Genomic DNA, 5908 nt, shown 5'->3' on the forward strand with positions numbered 1-5908 from the left:
CCTTTGATTTCTATCGCTCCACTCGGAAATATGTTAGTTATTTCGAAAGGGCCAGACCATCTAGATCGTAACTTACCAGGAAATAATTTTAGTCTAGAATTAAATAAGAGCACTTTATCGCCTATGCTAAATTTTTTCCTAGATATACGCTTGTCGTGCCATTTTTTCGTTCGCTCTTTATAGATTTTGGCGTTTTCGTAAGCGTCTTGTCTAAGTTCTTCTAATTCGTTTATGTCTAGAAGTCGTTTCTCACCAGCGGCAGTGTAGTTTAGGTTTAAGTTCTTAATGGCCCAATAGGCTTTATGTTCTAACTCTACTGGTAGGTGGCATGATTTTCCATAAACGAGTTTGAATGGGGTAGTTCCTATTGGAGTTTTGAAAGCTGTTCTATAAGCCCATAAAGCTTCATTTAGCTTGGTTGACCAATCTTTCCTAGATATAGCAACAGTTTTCTCCAATATTTGTTTTATTTCGCGGTTAGATACTTCTACTTGACCGCTTGTTTGTGGATGGTATGGTGTGGCTATTCGATGATTTACTCCATATTTTCGAAGGAGTTTCTCAAGTATTCTTGAAATGAAATGGGAACCACCATCGCTAATTACCAATCTTGGCACACCGAACCTAGGAAAGATGACGTTTTTGAAAAGTTTAATAACTACACGTGTATCGTTCGTAGGGGAAGCAATAGCTTCTATCCATTTTGAAACGTAATCGACGGCTACGAGTATATATTGATTTCCAAACGATGACGGAAACGGTCCCATGAAGTCTATTCCCCAGACGTCAAATATTTCTACTTCTAGAATGCCTTTTTGAGGCATTTCATCGCGTCTTGAAATGTTTCCAGTTCGTTGGCATCTATCACAGCTTAGTATAGCAAAATGGACGTCTTTCCACAGGTTGGGCCAGAAAAGTCCAGATTGAAGGATTTTGGCGCAGGTTCTAGATGTGCTATGGTGTCCTCCACACGGTGCAGAATGACAATGTGTTATTATGCTTCTTATCTCTTCCTCGGGTACACAACGTCTAAAGATTCCATCGGGGCCTCTTTTGAAAAGGAGTGGGTCGTCCCAATAGTAATGTTTTAGGTCATGGAAGAATTTCTTCTTCTGTTGGTAGCTTAGATCAGGAGGAAGCACACCAGCAGCTAGGTAATTTACGAAATCTGCATACCAAGGTGCGTCAGATCGGGCTAAAGCTATTTCAGCTAATTTCTCGGTTTCAGAGTTTGGACGGTATGGTTCGAATTCATTTGCTTCTAATTGGGCGATGAGTCTTTCATAAGGGAAATCATCGTCAATTGGTACTTGTTCGGGTTTCAGATTTTCCAATCGAGAGAGGTGATCTGCTACGACATTTTCAGTGCCTTTCTTATCTTTAATTTCCAGGTCGAATTCTTGCAGTAACAAGATCCATCTCAAAAGTCTTGGTTTAGCGTCCTTTTTGGTTAGGAGGTACCTAATGGCGGCGTGGTCAGTGTATATGATTATTTTGGCTCCTACCAGGTAAGAACGGAATTTGTCTAATGCGAATACGACAGCTAATAATTCTTTTTCTGTCGTGGCATAATTCATCTGAGCTTCGTCTAGGGTTCTACTCGCATAATATATGACATGTAGTTTCTTATCCTTTCTTTGTCCTAGAACGGCTCCTACAGCATAATCACTTGCGTCACACATTATTTCGAAAGGCTCATTCCAGTCGGGAGGTTGCATGATTGGTGCAGAGATCAATGCTTGTTTAAGCGTTTGAAATGCTTCAGTGCATTTATCGGTGAAAATAAATTCGGCGTCTTTCATGAGTAGTTGAGTTAAGGGTTTGGTTATTTTAGAGAAATCCTTAATGAAGCGTCGGTAAAAACCAGCATGTCCCAGAAAACTTCTTATTTCTCTAACGGTTTTGGGAGGTTGAAGGTTTTCAATAATTTCGATTTTTGCTTTATCAACTTCGATTCCTCTATCGGATACGATGTGTCCAAGTACAATTCCTTGTCGAACCATGAAATGGCATTTTTCCCAATTAAGGACTAGGTTTACGCTTACGCATCGTCTAAGCACCATTTCAAGGTTTTCTAAACATGTTTCAAAACTTCCTCCACAGACAGAGAAGTCGTCCATAAAGACCTCCATTATTCCATCTAGGAAGTCGGCAAATATTGCCATCATGCATCTTTGGAAGGTCGCGGGTGCATTGCAGAGTCCAAAAGGCATTCGTCTATAAGCGAATGTACCATAAGGACAGGTGAATGTGGTCTTCTCTTGGTCGTCAGGGTGGATAGGAATTTGGAAAAATCCGGAGTATCCATCCAGATAACAAAAATGTGAGTGTTTAGCTAAGCGTTCGAGCATTTGATCTATGAAAGGTAAAGGGAAATGGTCTTTTCGGGTAGCTTTATTTAGCTTCCTATAGTCAATGCACATTCTCCATCCAGTTTGGGTACGTTGTGCTACAGATTCTCCTTTTGCATTAGTGATTACAGTGACTCCTCCTTTCTTTGGTACGACGTGAACAGGGCTAACCCATTTACTATCGGATATAGAATATATTATTCCAGCTTCTAGCAGTTTTTGGATTTCCTTTTTAACCACATCGCTCATAATAGGATTTATTCGCCTTTGATGTTCCCTAGAGGTTTTACTATCGTCTTCGAGCATAATGCGGTGCATACACAGAGAAGGGCTTATACCTTTCAGATCTGATATGTTGTATCCTAAAGCGGTAGGGTATTTTCTTAGGACATTAAGTAATTTTTCAGTCTCGGTTCGTCCTAAGTTGGCGTTCACTATAACTGGTCGGTTTAGTTCTTCGTCTAGAAATTCGTATCTAAGATCGGTAGGAAGTGTCTTCAGCTCTATAGCAGGTTTCTTTGGTCCAGGTATAGGATCAGGGGTTAAAGCTAAGCATTCACTCAGGTGGTTATCTTGATATTCCTCACGCCAGTTGTCATCTTCAAAAATTGGCGGCATAGGAATTCTTAGGGTTTCGGTTTCCTTATTTGGTTCGGATTTTATTTCCTTGACACACTCGTCGATTATGTCAGCAGAACAGCATGTGTCAATTATAGAAGGTGCTTTTAGGAATTGGGAAAGGATAAATTCTATTTTCTCTTCTCCTACTTCGAAAGTAAGCTTTCCTCGCTTTACATCTATAATTGCACCAGCGGTCGCTAAAAATGGTCTTCCTAAAATGATCGGGATGTTAGAATCTTCTTGGATATCCATAATGATGAAGTCAGTCGGGATGTAGAATTGACCTACACGAACAGGGATATTCTCTAACATTCCTACAGGATATTTAACTGAACGGTCTGCTAGTTGAAGAGACATTCTTGTTGCTTTAAGCTCACCTAGATTGAGTTTCTTACAGGTCGAAAGAGGCATCAAACTAACACTAGCTCCTAAATCGCACAAGGCTTTCTCTATGATGGTTTTTCCAATTACGCAGGGTATAGAGAAACTACCAGTGTCTTTCAGTTTTGGAGGCATGTTGTTTTGGATGATAGCGCTACATTCAGCGGTAAGCGTTATAGTTTCGTTATCCTCGAGTTTCTTTTTGTTTGATAAGATTTCTTTTAAGAACTTAGCGTACGAAGGCATCTCAGTTATGGCTTCTGTGAATGGTATGGTTATGTTTAATTGCTTCAGAAGTTCTACAAATCTTTTAAATTGCGCTTCGGTTTTTGATTTGGCTAATCTTTGAGGGTAAGGAATTGGTGGCTTATAAGGTGGTGGTGGAACATAAGGTTTCTCTTTTTCGGGTTCCACTTCGTTATTGTTCTCTTTAGTCTTAGCAGTTTGTTCGTCGGTTGTTTTCTTTTGGGTTTCCTTTGGCTCTTGTTGTGACATGGGTACGTTTTGGGTTCTAGGATCTATGGGTCCATCGTAATTAGTTCCACTTCGTAGTGTTATCGCGTTCGCATGTCCTTTAGGATTAGGTTGTGGTTGAGCAGGAAACGTGCCAGCAGGGGCAGCAGTAGGTGCTTGTTGTTGAGCTACTTGTGAGATTTGAGTTTCTAACATTTTGTTATGCGTAGCTAAAGCATCTACTTTGTTCGATAGTTGTTTTAGTTGCTCGCTATTGTGGATGTTTTGATTCAGGAAGTCTTTATTGGTTTGTTGTTGGGAAGCTATAAAGTTCTCCATCATGATTTCTAGGTTTGACTTCCTAGGGGTGTTTTGAGCAGCTACAGGCGCTTTTTGGTAGCCAGGTGGTACAGCAGGTGCTTGTCCAGGCGCGTACAACGCATTGTTGTTCTTATAAGAAAAGTTCGGGTGGTTTTTCCATCCAGGGTTGTACGTGTTGGAATAAGGGTTTCCTTGAGCGTAATTTACTTGATCAGATGGGACTCCAGTCAAGAGTTGGCATTCAGCAACTACATGCCCAGTCAATCCACAAATCTCGCAGTTAGGTGCTACAGCGGCAGCGGTGGCTGAAGGAGTGATGGTTAAATTCTCGATCTTTTGAGTTAAAGCGTCTACTTTAGCGTTAACGCGGTCTATACCACTAATTTCGTACATTCCTCCTTTGGTTTGGGCTTTCTCTAGAGCGGCGCGTTCTCCTCCCCATTGGTAATGGTTTTGTGCCATGTTCTCTATGAGTTTGTATGCTTCATCATGGGGTTTATCCATTAATGCTCCGCCAGCAGCGGCATCTATAGTCATTTTAGTGTTATATAAGAGACCACCATAAAAGGTATGGATGATCAGCCATGGTTCGAGTCCATGATGAGGGCATATTCTAAGCATGTCCTTGTAACGTTCCCAAGCTTCGAAAAGCGATTCGTTATCTTTCTGGGTAAATCCGTTGATTTGACCTCTAAGCATAGCAGTCTTGCTAGGCGGAAAGTATCTTGCTAAGAATACTCTCTTCAATTCGTCCCACGTAGTTATGGAATTGGAAGGCAGGGATTGAAGCCACGCTCTCGCTCTATCTCTCAAGGAGAAAGGGAAAAGGCGTAATCGAATAGCTTCGGAACTAACGTTGTTGGCTTTGATAGTGTCGGCGTATTGCACGAACACGGATAAATGGAGATTGGGGTCGTCTACTGGGCTTCCAGAGAATTGATTCTATTGAACAGCTTGGACCAGTGAAGGTTTCAGTTCGAAATTGTTCGCTTCAATCGCAGGTGGTGCGATACTTGAATGCGGTTCAGCGCGCGAAGGAGCGGCATAGTCTCTAAGAGGACGAATAGCAGCCATCTCTAACTTCGGGGTGATTTGATTGATTTGATCAGTAAAATTCAATTCCTGATTAATCGGAATTTCTGCTACTTCGGGAAGGTTGCGAGCTCGACGTTTAACGTTAATGAAACGTTCAATCTCGTTAATTCGTTGTATTAAGTCTCCTCCTTGTGAACGAGTATTTGGCATACAATCGTTCAAAAAGAAAGGGAAGAATTTTCCTAGTCTCTACGGTGTAACAGTGAGTTACGATATCGACTTAAATAGTCCCCGGCAACGGCGCCAAAAACTTGATCGCGACTTTACGTGTCTATAAATCTGATAACTGCAAGTGCACAGTCGTGTCGTGTAGTTTTAAAAGATATCGAATCCACAGGGACTATGAATCGATCTACCGTTATCTAAGGTTACTATGTAAAGCTAGGAGTACTAAAATTTCGATTGTTCCTAAGGGAAAGTGATTGTGAGAAAATAAAGAATAATAATAAAAGATAGGTATCAGTATGTATTTCGTTTAACTACAGGTAATCCGAAGGTCCATTGGCTTTTGCATAATTAAATTAAAAATCTTTACTAATTCAATTGATTAAAAATCCTCGTCTCAAACTTTCGCTCTGTTGATTCAGACTACTATCCTAATCCTAATGTACGCTTTCGCCATCCCATTAGATTTTAGAAGAGCTTTTTGAAAACAATGTAACTAATAAAATGCCTATTTTACGAGG

General features: G+C 40.7%; 1 non-coding gene across 1 annotated transcript; it reads left to right on the top strand.

Moving 5' to 3' along the window:
• The first annotated feature begins 4719 nt into the window (after window positions 1-4719).
• On the top strand, window positions 4720-4826 carry LOC131593726 (small nucleolar RNA R71). Its single transcript, XR_009281109.1, has one exon. It is a non-coding gene; the product is annotated as a small nucleolar RNA R71 (small nucleolar RNA).
• Window positions 4827-5908: the final 1082 nt, after the last annotated feature.

Source organism: Vicia villosa, linkage group LG3, assembly GCF_029867415.1.
Source record: "Vicia villosa cultivar HV-30 ecotype Madison, WI linkage group LG3, Vvil1.0, whole genome shotgun sequence".
Lineage (NCBI taxonomy): Eukaryota > Viridiplantae > Streptophyta > Magnoliopsida > Fabales > Fabaceae > Vicia > Vicia villosa.